The sequence below is a fragment of the Schistocerca gregaria genome, chromosome 11 (assembly GCF_023897955.1).
Source record: "Schistocerca gregaria isolate iqSchGreg1 chromosome 11, iqSchGreg1.2, whole genome shotgun sequence".
NCBI classification, from domain to species: domain Eukaryota; kingdom Metazoa; phylum Arthropoda; class Insecta; order Orthoptera; family Acrididae; genus Schistocerca; species Schistocerca gregaria.
In genome coordinates this window covers 38,600,517-38,620,666 of record NC_064930.1, presented here as the reverse complement: position 1 = coordinate 38,620,666, position 20,150 = coordinate 38,600,517, and positions in this window count along the sequence as shown.

Sequence of the window (20,150 nt, the reverse complement as noted above, 5' to 3'; positions counted from 1 at the left end):
GATGACCTCAGATGTTCAGTCCCATAGTGGTCAGAGCCATTTGAACCATTGTTTGACTTAGTGTTGTCAAAGGCCTGAGGGATCAATTTTAACATGTTGCTTATTGAAATACTAGCCATAGCCAGTGCGCTCTCAGTATCGGCAGAGTTAAGGGTCGTCATGACTCACTGTGTTTGTAATGCGACGTGTTGAGTATCTGGCGCTGCGCTGTTCTGGTACGTACAGATACTTGCCGACGTGATTTCCTTGGAGCCGAGTTGCCATCGTCTTTCCGGCGCTGCGTCAACTCTGGCAGGGCGTGGTGTCACGTAGCCCGCAGCCGCTGAAGCCGCTGCCACTGCTGAAGACGCCTACTGACGCCTGAAGGACGCACTCCAAGTCAGAGAGCAGACTTACGAGGAGCCGGACCGAGGCTGGAGTCGACGGACGCGGATTCGGCACCCAGATCGTCTGACTGAGAAGTTTGCCAAACTTCGGAATCTAGGGGTTTTAAAGAGTCGCGCTGGAGCACTGTTTTCCCCATTTAAAGCAACCCAGCCAATCCCACTGGTCTCTTGCAGGCGCCTCCCAATCACGGTTTAGATAGGTCCTCTCTACTACTCCTAAGGCGGGGATGTTAAAGCATTTGCACTAACTAAGTCCGTATTTGGTATCAACATTGTTCAGCTGAAAGTTAACCGTAACTGCTCTGCCAAATAAGACTTGCAACACCATTATACGTCATTTAGCGCCGCCCCTCGGGCACCTCGGAGTAGGGACTGCTAGGTCAACAGTTTCTTTTTCTTTCTTTTTTGTGTTGTCGCTTTCTTTCTAACCCTTGTGAGACTACTGACGTTGCTTTTCTCAGAGCTGGTATCAATCTGGCTTTATACGCTAATGCGTGCCTGTTGGTCACAAAGTTTTACGGTGGAAACCTACCACAGCTTCTAGACGACATATGGAGTTACGTGTTAATGCCTTGAAGAGTAACTAAGCCCTGGGACCGCTTATGTGGGCGTCTGCATTTTCGCATTGCTCTCCTCTTACGGTTTACATCATGTAACAATATCTCTCGTAGTTTCGTCTGCCCTCAGCACCGTCTCTGCTTTCGCGCCTTGGAACGCCTGTCTTGATCTATCACAGCTTCAAGATAACGCTACAGTAGCAAGGAATAATCAATTTATTACAAATTGTTAAAAATGGGTACTAAATACGTCTGGTCAGAAGAGTGCCATAGTACTTAGGAGGAGTGAAAAGAAGCTTTAACACCGATATTGGTATTTCCGGATTTTAGCAGAGAATTTCTTTTATCATGTGGTGCATGAAACCATACACTAGACTGTGTGTTGTCACAAGAGGTAGAAGGCGTAGAACATCTGGTAGCCTATGCATCAAGGCAACTAAATTCTGTGGAAAGAGATGTTAAGACCTATTTAAGGAGCAACATATTTCACATGTTATCTGTACAGTAAAAAGTTTAGAGTAATAACAGATTTTGCGGCATTAAAATGGTTGTTGGGATTAAAGGATACTTCCAGTGGGTTGTCACGTTGGGCAGTAAGACTAAGTGAATTTGATTTGGAAGTTATGCATAAATGTAGGAAGAACCACATAAATATGGACAGGTTACATAGAAAAGTAGCAGTATTACATGTTGCTGGTAGTAAGCCTAAGGATATCAAGCTGCACATAAAGCGGATGAAGAATTCAGCAGTATTTTAATCAGTCATAGTTTTGTATGGAGGATGGGCTGCTTTTCAGAGAAACCAAGATGGGGCCACAGGAGAAGCTAGAATAAAGTGCTACAAGAAGCTCAAAATCACATATTAGCAGTTCATGGAGGTTGCAGATCTACCAACAGAAGGATAGTGAAAATGTATTAATGGAGGAACAGGCAAACATACGTAACCAGAATGCGTGGAATTGCATACAGTGCACACAGAGAGCGGTTTTGTGTCCAATGAGAGTACCATTGCAGGGTTGTCTGAAGCATAAGGTTTTTCTGGGGACTGAGGTTTAGGTCCATTAAGTAAAACACCTGCAGGGAATAAGTACATACAATCGTAAATCATTTTTCACGATACTTAGAAATTGACGCAATGCCAAACTAACAGGCAGAAACAGTGGCACAAACTCTTTTGAATAATTGGATATTTATTTTGTATTGCTTGAAACAATAACGACAGACCAGGGAACGAACTCCATGTCAGATCTATTCAAGGACTTGTGTACGTTACTGAATGTGAAGAAGTTAAGAATGAACTCTCTCCATCGACAAGCCAATGAAAGAAGTGAAACAGTAAATAGTACGATTAGGAAGATGCTTGGATACTACACTGACTCACATCAAACGAGCTAGGATGTCTATTTGAAGTACATCATCTCCACATACGACTTACAGCAGCATACAAATCCAGGATTATGGCTATATGAAATAGGAAATTCCTTGACAGACTCTCTAGCCTGCCCTTTCGTCGCTTTCAATATGTCAGATGGTGATATCGTTTTACGACCATATTGAAAGTGAAGAAAGGGAAAACTAGAGAGTCTGTCAAGGAATTTTCCAGAGCGATTAGGGAAATCTGGAAGACAGCACAGAGTAAAAATACACGAGCACCAAAGAAACAGGTAGAAGCAGTGAGCCATACTGTAAGAATGCCACAGTATAACGTTGATCAGTGGTTCATGCTGTCAACTTTGTGTACGCCTAAGGGAAAGAGAAAAAGTTTTTTGCAAAGTATCAGGGGCCATACCAAGTGGTAGACCCTACGTCACCAGTAAATGTCAAGATTCAACTGTCGAGGAGACCGATAATTGTGCGTGTAGGGCGGTTGAAAGCTTTTCGAGGGAGTACGGACAGAAGTTATCCCAGGGATAGGAATGTGAAGCACAAAGGGAGAGTGAGGCGAAAGCTATCAGAAGAGGAAAAAAGAAGTTGTGAAAGAAACAGTAATGAGGAACCCATATGGATTAAGGCCTAGGAAACGGACATTAATATTTTTTTAGTTATGTTTACATTTAGTGCATTTAGTGTAAGCAGCTGTGGAGCAGCAAGGATTTAAAGGGGGAGGGTAGTAATAGGTACTCCTTCTGATAGGTGAGGATTATAGAAGGACGTATTGAATAGCATTCGACTACAGCAACTCACCTGAGAAGTAAAGCGGCGCGTTGCAGAAATGCACTTAATCAGAATACCAGGGAACTACAAACTGACGTGGAAGTCTTAGATAGGGAGGTGGTAATGACAAAGTGGTAGCAGTTCGTGTATGTTAGTGTTTGTGAAGCACAAGGGAAAGTGAGAGAACTACAGGAGGCTATGTAGCAGGCTGTAAGGGATCAGTTAGGTGCAAATTCGCTGTCGGCAGAGCAGTATTTAAAAGGTCTAATTGAAGTACAGAAGGAATCAGCACCAGAGTTTCTACTGCTTTCCTGACGACCGTAGACTGTGTGGTACTGGTGTGCAAGACGCGCACGTCACTCGCGGCTGACTTACGTATTGTGCGAAGCCTATCTTCTTCTCAAGGCAGAGCGATGCGTCGATCTCCACAATGCTTCTTCTCCGAAGATTTCGTACTGGTTGGGGGAACTATACTGAACTACTTCTCTACTTAGTAAATGATCTCTTACTCTCAGAATACTTTCATCTTATCTTGTCTGTATTTTCCTCTTCGCAATATAACAAATACATAAGTTTCATATTCTTTCCCATTTCTAGCAAAATAACCCTGTCCGGAAAACATTAGTACTTCATATATAACACTACAGACTCTTTTGGTTTTAATAACCTCTTTTAAAACAGTTCTTCCTCCTAGTAAGTCAAACAACAGAGTATCTAGAGTCTCTAGATAAAAAATATTTCATTTGTTCCCAACAGTCACTACTATTTCACTGTCAAAGAGTGTCCCTTGATTACCCCTTGGACCGGACATACGGCTTCCAAGGCGTACGCGGCCCCCACTTGTCAGGGCCGCTTATCTGACGCCGCTCCAGGCTGCTCGTGACAGCTGTCCTACCTGCGCACACAAATACCGGTGGCGCAGTAAAAAGGCTCTCTCACCTTCGTCGTTAAAATACTGGGTGTTCGAAATGGTGGAGAGCCAAGTGTTTCTATAATTTACCTCGAAATTCTCGAAGCACTACATATCCCTCCCCTTAGCTCGAACGCGCGATATGTTACACATATTCATTCTATATATTAATATTCCACAACATGATACCACAATTACAAACTGTGAACCTTTCAATTCAGGTTGGAGTTATCTCTGTTTTGTGTTCCTCTTCCAATCGTAAATTCCAGGTGCACATGACTCATGAACATTTTTTGCTTTGTTCTTACTTCCTGTACTACTCTTTTTTCTAAGTATGTACTTAATTATAACTTATAGTAATCTGGAGAAACTCTGGGTCGAATAAAAGTGTTCCCTTCTTGGATATTTGTAAACTTGATAAGGCTGGTTGAATAGAGAGTTCAAACTTACCAGAATAATCTCTATAAACGTGTGACTTCTGTCACGATACTGCCCCTTTTTCCCTTATTGAATAGTACCGATATCTTACACGGGTTGACCCTAGGAGAACCCTTTCCACTTCCGTTTGGGTAGGTACGCCCCTTTTTAACTTCCTAATCAAACGCATAAATTTGTCTGGACTCGAAACTGAGGCACAAGAAATAGTTTGGGGGATGACCTCTACTCCCCTCATGGACATAAATGAAAAACTCCAAGATTTCACTAACAAAATTACTCAACTATATGACAAATACGCTCCAATAAAGATCAGAAAAATAGAAAGGAAATCTGCACCTTGGCTGACTGATGAACTAAAACAGCTCATGAATCTTAGAGACGCTGCACATAGAGCATACAAGATACAACCTACACCTGAAAATCACACTGTATACAAGCAGAAGCGTAACAGTCAGTCAAGCGGTGAGAAACGTTAAGCTTAGGCATGCCCGTACATTAGCTGACAATAGATGTTGACCAGCTATCCTGTGGAAAAATCTCCGTAGTCTCGGTTTAGGCAAAATAAAAGTTGCAGAAATCCCATGGTCCCAGCTGAAGAACTAGATCGATTCTTCACATTACCTGCAACCACAATTGAACAGGAAAAAAAAAAAAAAACAAAAAAAAAAAAAAAAACAGAGAATCATTGATTACGTCATGGCGATGAACGACTGTAGCAAAGAACAATTCTATCTACGCTACGTCACTTGCAATACTGTCAAGAAAGCCATAATGCGGATTAGATCAGCATCTGCTGGACTTGATGTCATCACTATCCAGATGGTAAAACTTATTACTTATCAACTACTGCCCTCTATAACAGGTATTTTCAACGATTCATTAATCACAAGTGTTTTCCCTGAGGGCTGGAAACTGGGACATGATAAGCCACTGCCTAAAAAGGACATCGCCACAGCACCCTCTGACTACCGTCCTATCTGCCTTCTTCCTGCACTATCGAAGGCCTTAAAATATATAATCCATGACCAGCTCACCAACTACCTGACGACTAACAACCTACTAGACGAATACCAATCAGGTTTCCGTAAATATCGAAGCGCAACATCGGCACTGGTAAAGGTGACAGATGACCTGAAACTTGCCATGGACAGACAAGAAGCGACTATTATTTGCTTCTTAGATTTCAGCAAAGCATTTGATACTGTCGACTTCGACATTTTACTAGCCAAACTTATCGGCCTAAATTTCTCACCAAGTGCAGTGCAATGGTTTTGCTCATACATTACGTCTCGTCAGCAACACGTCCTGTCCGGGAATACAAAATCACAATGGCGGCAGATAGTGTCAGGCGTTCCTCAAGGCTCAGTAATAGGTCCCATAGTCTTGTCTCTGTATGTCAATGATGTGTCATCGGTTCTGACTTATTGCAAATATCATATGTATGCTGATGACCTTCAGTTGTATCTAACTGCGAAACCATCAATGTCCTACAAAAATATAAAAAGCTCTTCCCTTTCGATCTGAAAAAGAAATTAGTACAAACTATTATATTTCCAATCATTGACTACAGCGATATTACGCTACAAGGCCTCTCTCAGGAAAACTCGCGACGTCTGGAATTGGTGATGAATGCCTGAGTCCGACATACCTGTGACGTTCGACTTTTTGATCACATTTCACCAGTATATGCAAAATGGTCGTGGCTGCGTGCAGACAAACTCAGAGATTTCCATACACTCTGCCTCATAAATGTACACTGTCCCTCATATCTCTCCTCGTCCTTAACGCTTATGTCGGAACAACATGAAACAGACGTTCCCATCATAATAAAATCCTCTCTGCTCCATTGCATCGCTCAGTCACCTTCTCCAAGTCCTTTACAGTAGCGGGGACCAGACTCTTGAATAACCTCCCACGTAATGTTAGAGAACTTAAAAACATGTCCGGCTTCAAAAAACAGTTAATGACGTGTCTACTTAAGCAACAGTAATGCCTTCCTCCACAAATGAATGCACTTCACCTAATTACTTCCCTCTTTCCCCCTCCTTAAGTCTCCCTCCCCCAAACCTCGCTATACTAGTAAACATCTACTTTACACACTAAGATATTAATGTACATCTGCACAAATTTTCATTACTATTGCCAATTTTTTTCATGTTTACCATTATTATTTGATTTTTTTATTGTTACTATTATTACTTTTATCATAACTTGTATGTATAGTACCTGTTGTAAAAATACTGCCACTACTTACTTTATTAGGTCTTAGTCATTACTCTTTATTCATATTGTGGCTAGAGTAATCTAATTTACTTATTTAAAGTATTATCATGATGTAACTCTGATGCGTGAAATTCTGCATGTGTGAAACACTGGTCCGATGTAAGAGAGGGCCTGATGACCCTAATCTGATCAGGTTAAATAAATAAATAAATAAAAGAAAGTAATCTATGGTACAGGTCGATCTCTACCTTAGTGCCCCTGCACAGTATAGGTCAGCCTCTCTCATTTATCATCCAATAAATGCTGGGTGCGCCCTCCTTCTCCTACCTGATTAGGCCTCCTGGTTCATTGCCCTAGCATACATCTTTATGTATACTATTCTTAAATATTGTCTGGTCAAATTACCAATCTACTTTACACCCATATTCCATTTTCTAATGCATCATCTTACACACTAGAGCCCTCAGAGAGAGAGAGAGAGAGAGAGAGAGAGAGAGAGAGAGAGAGAGAGATCATACACACACATAGTAGTATGTGTATTTACTAACTTTCCTCCAATGAGTAGCATGGCACATGTAAATATGCTTTAGAGCTACAAAATTAACGGTGCAGAACCGTCACACATCAACAATGTAATATGAGCATTGATTCAGATGGACATATATCTGTATTCCCCTACATCTCTTGGCTGGTCTGCCATCGATTTTAGGTTTCTAAATCGTAATTTTCATGTTTGTGTCTAAGTTTAATTTTGTGTGTATGTCGATGCGTTTTCAAGCAGCCTGATTCTTCGGCCTACTTATTTTAAATAAGTTGAAGGTTATAGGAAACCACAGAAAGTAAGAAGGACTTCAACGAGAGAAGTGTATGCATATGGAAAGAGGGAAATATCGACTGGTACTCAAAAGAGAAGTAAGAAAGAAAGAAGTAGAAACAGTTGCTAAGACCGAAGATGAGAAAGAAGATAGCCCCAAAGGCAGGAAACCCTTCCCACCCTCCTTCCCCAGGATCCCCACTTCGCCGGTACTTGAGTGAGAAGCAGGAGGAGGTATGATGTTAAACGTCACTTGAAGAATGGGCATTCTCACCTTCGCCTTTGAAGTCCATGAAGAAAGATTTTAGCAACTCCTATGAAACAGCAAATGGTGAAGAATCAGTGACACTTGTCTGCGAGGGTTGTGTGAAAGGCGTGGTGTGTGTGTGTGTGTGTGTGTGTGTGTGTGTGTGTGTGTGTGTGTGTGTAGTGTTAACCTTGTGTACCTACACTACGCACCCCTTTTCAAAATTGGTACAAACCCTCCCCATTCATATATCTCACCAAAAGGTATAAAATACTCTATAAAAACAGAAAATTATAAACTACAATCAAATAGTTATTTCACCAGTTAGTGACTTCACCTTGTATTTTATACACACATAAGATACCTTGTCCACTTTATGTCATCTAGGTATCATACTTCCTAAACAGTACCATCATATTATATCTTCTCCTAAAATGTTATTCTGTTAGTTTTACCTCATGCTTAGAGGTCACTGTTTACTGTGACTCCTTAAATTAGTCATAACTGTGCAGTCACAATCGGTCACTTACATACTAATATGATAGGACAGTTTAGGAGGTTATAAATAGTTTGCAGAATTGTCAAAGCTTTGAAGGGGATTCAGAGTAGGAAAACTAATTGTGGAGTAACACTTCATCCAACTCAGGAACCAGGTGTTGTCACTCTGCCCGTTAACACAGAATGTTAACGTCCCTGGGGAATACCCCACTTTATATCTTTAACATTATATTTTCGTTTTTCTTTTCCAGTTGTATGATTCACTTAAAATTAGGTTTTTGGGTGGATTACCCATTGTACTTGGTATGGCCCCATATACTTTTGACAAAATTTATGCATTTCTCTCTTCAGGGCAGAGCTCTAAAGATGTTGTTTAACGAAGAATAGATCATCTGTCTTATATTGAGGTTCTATAGCCTTCTCGTTATGTTTGCTTACTCGTGGTCATGCTCTCTTAATTAAGTTCTTAGCAAATCTCGTTTGATTCAGTTGGTCATCAGTAGTGGGTTATTAGGGCCACATAAATATTTAATAAGTGGTTCACTTATAAAGGATGTACCTATTACTTCTAATGGTGTAAGTCCAGTTGATAAATGAGGTAGCTCATTTATAATAGCTCGAAATCTTTAATTTTTGTCGCCTTTGATATATGGGTTTCATGGATGTAAGTGCGACATATCTTCATAATTACCTTCATAACTCTTTCATGTGGGTTAGAAGAAGGTATATAGTTGGATATTAGTATCTGACAAAATCCTCGCCAAGCTAAAACTTCTTTAAACTCGTTACTAGTAAACTGAGGTCTATTGTCAGAAAGAAACCATTTTGGTTTTTCCTACTTCGAGAAAGTATAGTTTTAGACAATGTATTACTGTTAGTGTGTTTGTGTTTGCTTTGTTAATTGGATAGTAAAGATGTCTATAAATAAGGATCATGTTGGATGTTCTCTGTAATTTTCTGAGCTATCTCTTGTACTTTGTTTCGTGAATATTCTAATGTTAGGCTTCTCGTGACACCTGTCCTTCCTGCACACACACACACACACACACACACACACACACACACACACACACACACACACACACGTGTGTGTGTGTCTGTGTGTGGCGTAGTAAAAAGACCCTCTCACCTTCGTCATTAAAATATCGGGTGTTCGAGACGGTGGAGAGCCAAGTGTTTCTAGAATTTAACCCGAGATTCTCGAAGCACTACAAGTTGAGGTTCGTTGTAGAATCCAAGCGCAAAATCTCACCCTTTCATTTCAAGATGACCACAGTATGAGTGAGAACTGATGAAGCGAAATTTTATATTTCTGTTTCTATACCAGTAACAGTGAAACATGCACATTATAAGTGCAACATAGTTCATGAAAATCCTGTAACCTGGGGGACATTGAAGAAATTTGTAAGAGCAAAAACGTAGCTACTGCTATTAATTACAAAAGACGAGGGAAAATGTGCAAAGATGGAGGAAGGATAATTACCAAAATGCTACTGAGGGGAAATCTCAACCTGTCCAAATTTGCTAATAAGAGAGGGGCAGGATTCCTGCACAGTGAAATTGTTAATGGGACAAAAGGAAGTAAGAGAATGCACTAAAGAAGTGCTCGAGCCAGAATTGCACTTTCAGCAGGTTGAGGCGCATAGGTTGTACTCTACGTTTAACAAGATGGTACTAACGGCCAATTGTTTCAATCAGGGGGAGCTTAAACCCCCGAAGAGGCTAGAATTAAATGGGAGTGATTTGTTATTAAATGGAACAGCGTGCGAGATAATGGGTCCTACTCTCTTTCTGCCTGACGCCATTTTAGGGATAACTCACCTGAATATTTCGGAGCCTCACTTGTGCTGTCCTGAGGATCTCACGGAACTGCTACCTGCCGGAAATCTCAGCAGTTCAAATCAAACTCTAGGGTTGGAATTAACGCAGTCTATAAACACGTTTCTGAGCCAGCAGGAGTGACGAGTCTCCCTGGAAACCTTATTGCAGCATATGAATTCATATAAGGAAAATCAGCACAGGCAACAGACAATATTGACTATTGTCCTACCAACCACTAGAGCAGCACTTGTTCTGCTGTATAGTCCTTGTTTTGGTATATAGATGACGAAGCAAATGACTGAGCTTGGATCAGCCATTGTTCAGATTCAAGTGGATTGAAAGCCCTGAGCGTAAAAGCAACCGAATGGACCTGAACGTACAGGAGGATTATTAAGGATAGTTGGTTCATTTTAGCTTTTAAGTTGGGAATAGAGAGTAGTAATTGTGCGAAAAGCCTATAATGAAACAAGTTCCAAGGTGTTTGAGTTAAGGGGCAGGACGAGGGGCCCTATGACAATGAGTAAGATTAAGTGACAGGGTTAAAGGAACAATTGTTAGAAAAAAATCTTAGGAAACAGGGCTGTCAGAGCAAGTCCCCAGGAACTTTTGTATAAATGATAATCTAGTTTGGTTGACCTGAGGGACGGGATTTCACAAAAAGGAGGGCATTCTAGCGTATCGAGCGTATTTGGTCAAAAAATACTCTGGAGCGGAAGTGATTTGCCACAGAGACAGCCGCAGGGAGGCGAGAGTGTTACGCGTTGCAAAGCAAAACACAGCCAAGTGGCATTGTGCACAATATAGCAACATGCGACGCTGCAGTACACTAGCGGAAGGATGGAAGCATTTAATCACTTACTATCACGAAATTGTTTAGAGTACGTGCCTTAAGTCTTAAACGAACATAGTCTACAGCATATAAGTACTCAGCCATTCGTTTAGTAAATGATTCTTGTCTTAGAATCACAGCCTAAACCATGAGCTTGTCACATCTGGAGCGACATCCCAGCATCCAGTATGGACTCCAATGTTCAACCACAAGACAGGCCAGCTCAACCTGAGTGACGAAAACGCTTCCCACTCATTACAGGAAGTTAACCGCTATAATCAGCTGCGCCGTCTCGCTGTTTTCATAATCACAGCCAGAGATATCGCTGACAGTGCCTTTGTAGTGACACCAAACTCGGCTCTACTCTTCATGATGTCAAAGATGACAGATATCAATTATTTTGTATGAGAGCAACTGGAAGCCTCCACCAAGCTTTTCCTGACATACCATGGCCCAGGGCCAGAATAAAGAATAGAATATAATAAATCTACTGTCATCCTCGTGTCTCATATCACTCTCCACATACTTATAGGTCATTTAACATTCCTATGATAGATTATGCTAAGAGGTGCTAGATATAAATTTTTGAAAATTGAACGATGTTCCTCCACTTATGCAGCCTGCTGTATATATTTCGAAAGAAAAGCATCCAAAAAAAGGGCAAGAACATCACATGATCATCATGATGATGCTAGTAATGAACAGTTACTGATAATGAGAATCGTAATAGTATTATTCTCTAAATACCACTTTAAAATGAACAGTGGTAACTATGAAAGTTAATACCGTCACCAACTCCAATCTATTATGTCATTTTAAGTATGTATTTTAATGCTGCATTGAGGGTTACTTTATTTAATTTCCGCTAAGAAACTTCATACTGATATTTTCAGTGTAGAGATTGTTAAAATTCAAAAGTTGTAAGGCAAAATTTCACATTCGTAGTAAGTTGTTGCATTATAAGTGTGTGAATTAAGGGTTGCGTTTTTTTACTTCAGAAATTGTGGTTATATTTATTGTTTCAACATGACATTACTGAGAAAACAACTTACATTTTTCTTATTACTGACAGATAGTATTAACAAGGACTGAAGCAAGAAAGTGTGAATAAATAACTGTGCACATTGATATAACAACATTACATTAAGAAAAATTACAAAAAATTTATGCACTTGAACTCCCAGTCACAGTTAAAATTTATTTTCATCTGTGAACAAAGAAAGACACCAAAAGTAGCAATCAGATCAACATTATTTAAATAGCTACTTGAGATAGCAGCCAGTATTACATATCAAGAACAAAAACAATAAAATGTAAATATTATTCACGTTTAACAAAATAAAAGTTACCACTAAATGTGATGATCAAACAGAAGCTGATGGAAAAAATTATCACACCTAAAAATAATTAAAGTAGGCTATGAACTTTCAGGAATACATTTATCTAGGTAACATGTTTATTAATATTGCAAGATCACAGGTTAATGTAAGTGCCACAAAATCCATTATGGATATGAAATGTTAGTACATTAATAACCGCTGTAACCGCCAGAATGTTGAATGCAAGCAAGCAAACATGCACACATTGTGTTGTACCAAGGCAACATGTAAACACACTGTAGGGCACGTTCGGTTGCAACAGCGTCATGTGAGCGAGCGTTATCCTGTTGGAAGACAGTCCTTGAAACGCTATACATGAATGGCAGCACAACAAATCGAATCAACAGTCTGACGTACAGATTTGCAGTCATGTGGTGTAGCATAACCATGAGAGTATTCTTGCTGTCATACGAAAACACACCCTTGCCGATAACTCCACCTGTAGGTCCTGTATGTCTAACAAGCAGACAGGTTGGTTGCAGGCCCTCAACTGGTCACTTTCTAACCAACACAAAGCTATCACTGGCACCAAGACAGAACCAGCTCTCATCAGAAAACACAAGAGATATGCACCCTGCTCTTCTATGAGCTATCGCTGGCACCACTGAAGTCGCAAATGGTGGTGGTCTGGGATCAGTGAAATGCATGCTACAGGGCAGCTGGCTCGAAGCTGTCACTGAAGTAGCCGATTTGTAACTGTTCATTTTGTCAATGTTGTGCTAAATGGTGCTCGTATTTCTACTGCAGATGCAGTACGATGGCCCAGCGCCATACGCCAAACATGGTCGTCTTTTCTCTCATTAGTGCCACATTCCAATATGGAGCCCAGTGTTCTTACAACTATAGATTACCATGACCACCGATATCACCAACCATGAACAGTGGCAACCTTCCTGTCAAATCTTTCAGCAGTTTCACAGAAGGAACATCCAGCTTCTCATAGCCCTGTCACCTGACCTTGTTTAAACTCAGTAATGTATTGGTAACAGTGACTTTGTCGCCTTAAAAGCATTCAGGACTAAAATCAGCTCACGACGTCCAGCCTCAAAGGTAAGATACAATCAAGACCATTACACCGATTACTTGAAACAAATCTGATATGGATTTTCGTACTGGCGCTACTAACGCCATTCTTATGCGACGGACGCGAAAGGTGAATAGACATCATCTTTCAGACGAGGTAACACGCCTACCAACTTTCATTTAAGTCGTACAACTCTTTCTTGGTGTCGCGATTTTTTTCCAGTCAGTGTGCTATGAAACTCTAAGAAAAAGAAAAAAAGATTGTAGTAACATATTGAGACATATACCTCAATACATACAGAATCTATACAGAAGTAGTCCAAAATGGGAAATATAGTGATTCTCTTGTATACGCCTTGTAAGCAGAAAATACCTCACATATTTCGTGGTTGCACAGAAAACCGTTCAGAGAACTAGGTCTCTATATCATACATAAGTGAGCCCCAGAAATAAAAGATTTTAATCACGCCCACTGATATCATAACAAGCCAATCACGGCCAAACAATCCATAAAACCAATACAAACTTACATGCTCATGGGTTAGACCCGTCAGTAATATGTGCTCTCACTCAGTGAGATAACCAGACTTCCACACACTGATATTATAAAAAGAGACAGTACAAAGTGTCTGCAAGTGCAGATGTCAGTCCATACATGATATATCCCCTTTATATAAAGATTCTGACTTATCAACACTGCATTTATGCACATACAGAACACCAAAATTAAAATGTCATGTGATGGTCGGTGTACTAGGCTGAGCGCACAATTTCACGGTAGTGACGCTACTTAAAAATCAGGCCTATGAGAAGTTAGTACATTTGCTAGTGTCAGTGAAATCTTATGTACTCGGTATTAAAGGAATATGCTTGGTTGTTCGAGGAACAGCAGTATAGTTCAGTCAGTGACATTGTACAACACGAACTTCAAACTTATGACACTAGGCCACTTGCTTAGAAACTGGACAGCCTCAGAACTGGATAGATTCATATTTTATCTACAATCCATTTTTCAGGATGTTACACAACAACCAATGGCTGCAGGGATAGATCAATCCTCTGCGAACCCCTATTAGGTCCCTATCTTTATGGTACCCAAAAAGGCAATCAGTAGAGAGAAGGCCTATCGTCTATACATTAACGTACAAGCAGTAAACAAGGTAAAAACCACTGATACCTGCCCTGTACCCCATATCGACGAAACATTGGACAGATTGAGAAACTGTAGGTATTTTAATACCTTTTGCATGTATTCTAATTAACACCAAATTCCTATTGCACCAGAATACCTAAAAACCGCATTTGTGGCTCCATGAGGGTTGTGTGAGTTTTTACATGCGCCTTTCAGCCTTACAAATGCGCCTGTGACTTTCCAAAGATTCATTGACTTGTTATGGTTCAAATGGCTCTGAGCACTATGGGACTCAACTTCAGAGGTCATTAGTCCCAGCTGACTTTTCACTAAGATGATTGAAGCCTAGAAGGTCTTTAGTGCATTTGGATGATATCATATTTTCAAGGAGTACTCAGGAGCATTTGGTGACATTGAGGTACGTTTTACCAAGGTTACAACATACAAATTTGAATTTAAAGTTGTTTATTCTGCACAGTCAAAGGTTAAATACCTGAGACATATTATCAGTTCAGATGAGGTTAAGACAGATCCACAGCTAACCAAAGCAGTTGAGACTCTTCCAGGCCCACAAATGTTAAGAAGATGCAACTTTTCTTCGCCTCACTAATTATTACCATCTTTGGTAAACGATTATGCTACGGCATCCAAACAGTTAACTAAGTTGCTACAGTAAAGTGCAGTGCTTCAGCGGACAGAAGGATTTGAACAGGCTATGAGGAAACTTAAATATGATTTGACAGGTTCATATTATTAGTAAACTGATTCTGAAAAGCCTTTTATCCTTTGAACAGACATTTCAAATAAGTGCTGTTCTTTGTCAGGAATAACTGCGAGCACTTGTATTCGGAGTCAACTATTTCAGATGTTATTTCTACAGTAGAAAATTCACTGTGGTCTCTGATATACTGCTCTTATGTAGAGCCTTAGTTTAAAGGAACACAGTAGTAATTTGGTTCGCTGGGCATTAAAACCATCAAAATAGGATTATGACATATGTCACAAAACAAGCTGTTCACGCCTGAATGCTGATGCATTGAGCCATAAGGTCAAAATGATTCAGACTGACAATGTTTTCATAGAAGCATTAAGAAATGTAGAATGTCACTGGTACAGTTCTCTTCTACATTTTGACACAGTTGAATATTCTATGCCACATAAATCTCCCTCAGCAACAGAGTCATAATTGCAGAAAGAGATGCAAGCATGTATAATAGCTCAGTATCATGACAGTTTTCAGGCATGTCATAATAGACAAAAAGCCATGAATGCCATAACAGACACAGGGTATTGTTGGGAAGACGCTCAGAAGTACATACAAAACTACTTGCATTGTGGTCAGAGGTCAGTCCCACCATGAACTTAATTTGCCTTGCAAACACTTCTAGAAGGCACAGAGTTTACAAACCCGTTTCAGAATGTTGCCTTAGACATTGTCAGACCGTTCCCACAGACCACACAAAATGATAAATATATCCTATCACTGATCTTTTTGCTAAATATTTAATTCCAGCACAAGTTGCAGATATGACTACAGGAACAGTAACAAGCGCCTTTTTCAATATTTAAGTTTTATCATTCGAAAGTCTTGACGATATTTTGACTGAACAGAAGACTAATTTCATGTTCATCCTTTTTCTTTACAAGTGTACGAATTATTACAAAAAAAAACAACAGAGAAACACTCCTTTTCGTCCAAACGCTAATAGCCACCTCCAGTGTGTTCGGCTGTTGTCTTACTACATAAACCACTCAGTGGCTGGGGCAGGTAGGTCGCCTATGTAACTTCTGCGTAAAATAGTCATATACATGAATCAACTAGGTATACATCCTACGAGGAAGTATATGGACGGCCTATGAGCTCCCCATCTGAACATGATAAACTCCCATCTGTCGTGTATCTGACAGAAGTTGTCACCTCAATGCTATGTGGAAGAAGATACAGATAAATAAATATAAGCAACCCAGAAACAAGATGAGCGAGGTAACAAAGTGGCTGTACTTTCTCAATATAGACCTGGGGACCTACTTTTGATTCGTAAGCCCATGACTAAGAAAGGGAAGATTAAGAAAATTAAGCCTCAATACGAAACCCCTTATTCCGTCATACGAGTGACTTTTGTTTATGCAGATATTCATTTTCTGTCCATGCAGTGGTAGTACATTCTGACTGGTTACAGCTGTACCATGGTCAAGCTCTGCCATCCTCTGCAGTGTCACTTAGTCCAGCTCAAAATAATTTATAACAAGGCACAAGTACTGTCATGCAGAAATGGAGGAAAAAAGTACAAGTTACTGTCAGCATATCGTCAGTATGTCTTGAGAAATAAGTACCATTATGCCTTGATGTCATGGGACTGAGGTATTGTTTATTTGAGTGAGTTTCATGTGACTGTATAGGAGTGATTTCACTATGGGAAGAAATGTATTTTGTTGATGCAGTTGTGAGTAACAATTCTGTCGTTCAGTCAGTCACTTTGATTGACTAGTGCAACTGAATTGTGCTACTCTGTAGAACCAGTCTCCAGTTGAGGCTAGTTTGCCATCTTTCTTTTGCAGTTTTTTATGCAAGAAGCGGCAAGAATTGCTTTCTAAAGTAGGATTGTGCCTTTCTGTATTATAAGTTACTGTATATTGACAGCAAAGTAACGAGAGCAGTGATAATGTAAAAGATTAAAGTGTGACCATAAATAATTGCTTATACAGTGGACAAGAGTTTAGAGAGATCAGTTGTTTTATAATTATAATGTATCAGTGAAAGAGACTGTGAGGGGCTACTATTCAACATCATCAGGAGGTTATAATGCTACTCTGTAAAGCTTTTGACGTTCCTTTAAGTGAGAGACGCACTGTGGTGATGCATGAAACGACTGTTAGTTTTGCGTTATGTGCACTAAAGATTTTACATCCTGTGAAATTGACTTCTTACGAACGCATTTACACTCTTAAAAGCGAGGTTTAATCAGTACTACATTGTTATAAGAAGAGAGTTACAGTTTTGAGGTAGAAGAACGTTTTACGTAACCAACTCATAAGCAGCGTTGAAGTGAAATAGATAATTGGAAAGGTTAAAAACAAAATGTCTTTCCAGTAGAAGCTATTAATCGAATGGTTTCTTTACAGTAATAAGTATTTTTCTTTTACCGAGTTTCGTCCGAAAAACACAAACATCAAATTTTCACTCATTATCAGATGTCACGCTATTTCCACTTTATTATGAAAATTTACTTTAGAATTCATAGTTCTCTTCTCCCCAATAGGCAAATAAAGTTCTTAATTAAATACATGAAGAGACAAGAGGTAAGAGCAATCATTTATATAACAGTTAAGAATCAAATTTGGAACAATCAGAGGACCTTTACAGGGTGGTCCTTTGAAAGCGACCAGGCCAAATACCTCACGAAATAAGCATCAAACCAAAGACCTACAAAGAGCGAAACTCGTCTACCTTGAAGGGGGAAACCAGATAACGCTATGGTTGGCCCGCTAGATGGCGCTGCCATAGGAACACCCATTTTTTATTACATATTAGTGTAATACGTCAAGAAATATGAATGTCTCAGTTGGAGCACTTTTTTCGCTTTGTGATATATGGCGCTCTAATAGTCACAAACGTATAAATACGTGATATCACGTACCATTCCGCCAGTGCGGACGGTATTTGCTTCGTGAAAAATTACCCGTGTTAAAATGTACCGTTTACCCATTGCGGAAAAGGTCGATATCGTCTTGATGTATGGCTATTGTGATCAAAATGCCCTACGGGCGTGTGCTGTGTAAGCTGCTCGGTATCCTGGACGATATCATCCACGTGTTAGGATCGTTCGCCGGATAGTTCCGTTATTTAAGGAAACAGGAAGTGTTCAGCCAAATATGAAACGTCAACCACGACCGAAAACAAATGATGCAAAATTAGGTGTTTTAGCTGCTGTCACGGCTAATTCGCACATCAGTAGCAGACAAATTGCGCGGGAATCGGGAATCTCAAAGACGTCGGTGTTGTGAATACTACATCAACATCGATTGCACCCGTACCATATTTCTATGCACCAGGAATTGCATGGCGACGACTTTGAACGTCGTGTACAGTTCTGCCACTTTGCACAAGATAAATTACGGGATGATGACAGATTTTTTGCATGTGTTCTATTTAGCAACGAAGCATCATTCACCAACAGCGGTAACGTAAACTGGCATAATATGCAATATTGGGCAAGGGAAAATCCACAATGGTTGCGACAAGTGGAACATCAGCGACATTGGCAGCTTAATCTATGGTGCGGCATTATAGGAGGAAGGATAATTGGCCCCCATTTTATCGATAGCAATCTAAATGGTGCAATGTATGCTGATTTCCTACGTAATGTTCTACCGATGTTACTACAAGATGTTTACTGCATGACAAAATAGCGATTTACTTCCAACGTGATGGATGTCTGGCACATAGATCGCGTGTGGGAGTGAACAGCGTATTTCATGGCATGTGGATTGGTCGTCGAAGCACCATACCATGGCCCGCACGTTCACCTGATCTGAATTCCCCAGATTTCTTCAGTGAAGAAAGTTGTAGGATATTTGCTATCGTGATCCACCGACAACGCCTGACAACAAGCTTCAGCACATTGTCAATGCATGTGCGAACATTATGGAAGACAAACTATTCGCTGTTGAGAGGAATGTCATTACACATATTGCCAAATGCATTGAGATTGATGGACATCATTTTGAGCATATATTGCATTAATGTGGTATTTGCAGGTAATCACGCTGTAACAGCATGCGTTCTCAGAAATGATACGTTCACATTGGAACAACTGAAATAAAACGTTCAAACGTACCTACGTTCTGTATTTTAATTTAAAAAACCTACCTGTTCCCAACTGTTCGCCTAAAAATGTGAGCCATGTGTTTGTGACTATTAGAGCGCCATCTATCACAAAGATAAAAAAATGGTCCAACTAAACATTCATAATTCTTTACGTACAACACGAATATGAAATAAAAAATTGGAATTTCTATTTAAAAAACGCAGTTGATATCCGTTTGACCTATGGCAGCGCCATCTAGCAGGCGAATCATAGTGCCATCTAGTTTCCCCCTTCAAGCTAGAAGAGTTTCTTTCTTTGTAGTTTTTTCGTTTGATGCTTATTTCGTGAGATATCTGGCCTGGTCGCGATCAATGGACCGCCCTGTATATCAATTCATACAATAAGTAACCTATAGAGATCATGTACTTGACACACTTGCCTAAAAATCTGGAAACCACAGCTATTTGAAATTACCCAAGATTCACACTAGTGGGAAGTTATTTATGTATAAAAGAGCATTATCTGGAGGTTGTGTGCCCTCCTACCAACTTTGATTCTCCTTCCCTCTTCCCGTCTCTGTTCCTTTGGGCATCCTCCCTCCCTCATCCCTTTCTCCCCACTCCTCCCCCAGGCTTTCCCTTCCCCTGTCCCTTACTCCTCCTCCCGTGTCCTCAGCCATTGGCGTCTTTGTTCTCCCCTCTCCACCCCACCCCCCATCCTTTCCCTCTTGGCAGGTCCCCGGATTCGCACACGCTACGTGGACTTTCGCGCGCCAGAGATCATAGCCATCAGTGTGTCATGTGTGCCGTAGTGTTTAGTGTTCAGTGTTCACCGTCGCACTCCATCGTTCACCTGTGCCATCGCCGTCTTCCGTGTTTGTGCGTCGTGTCACCAGTTATAAGTGTGGACTATCGTCAAGTGTGAACGGCTC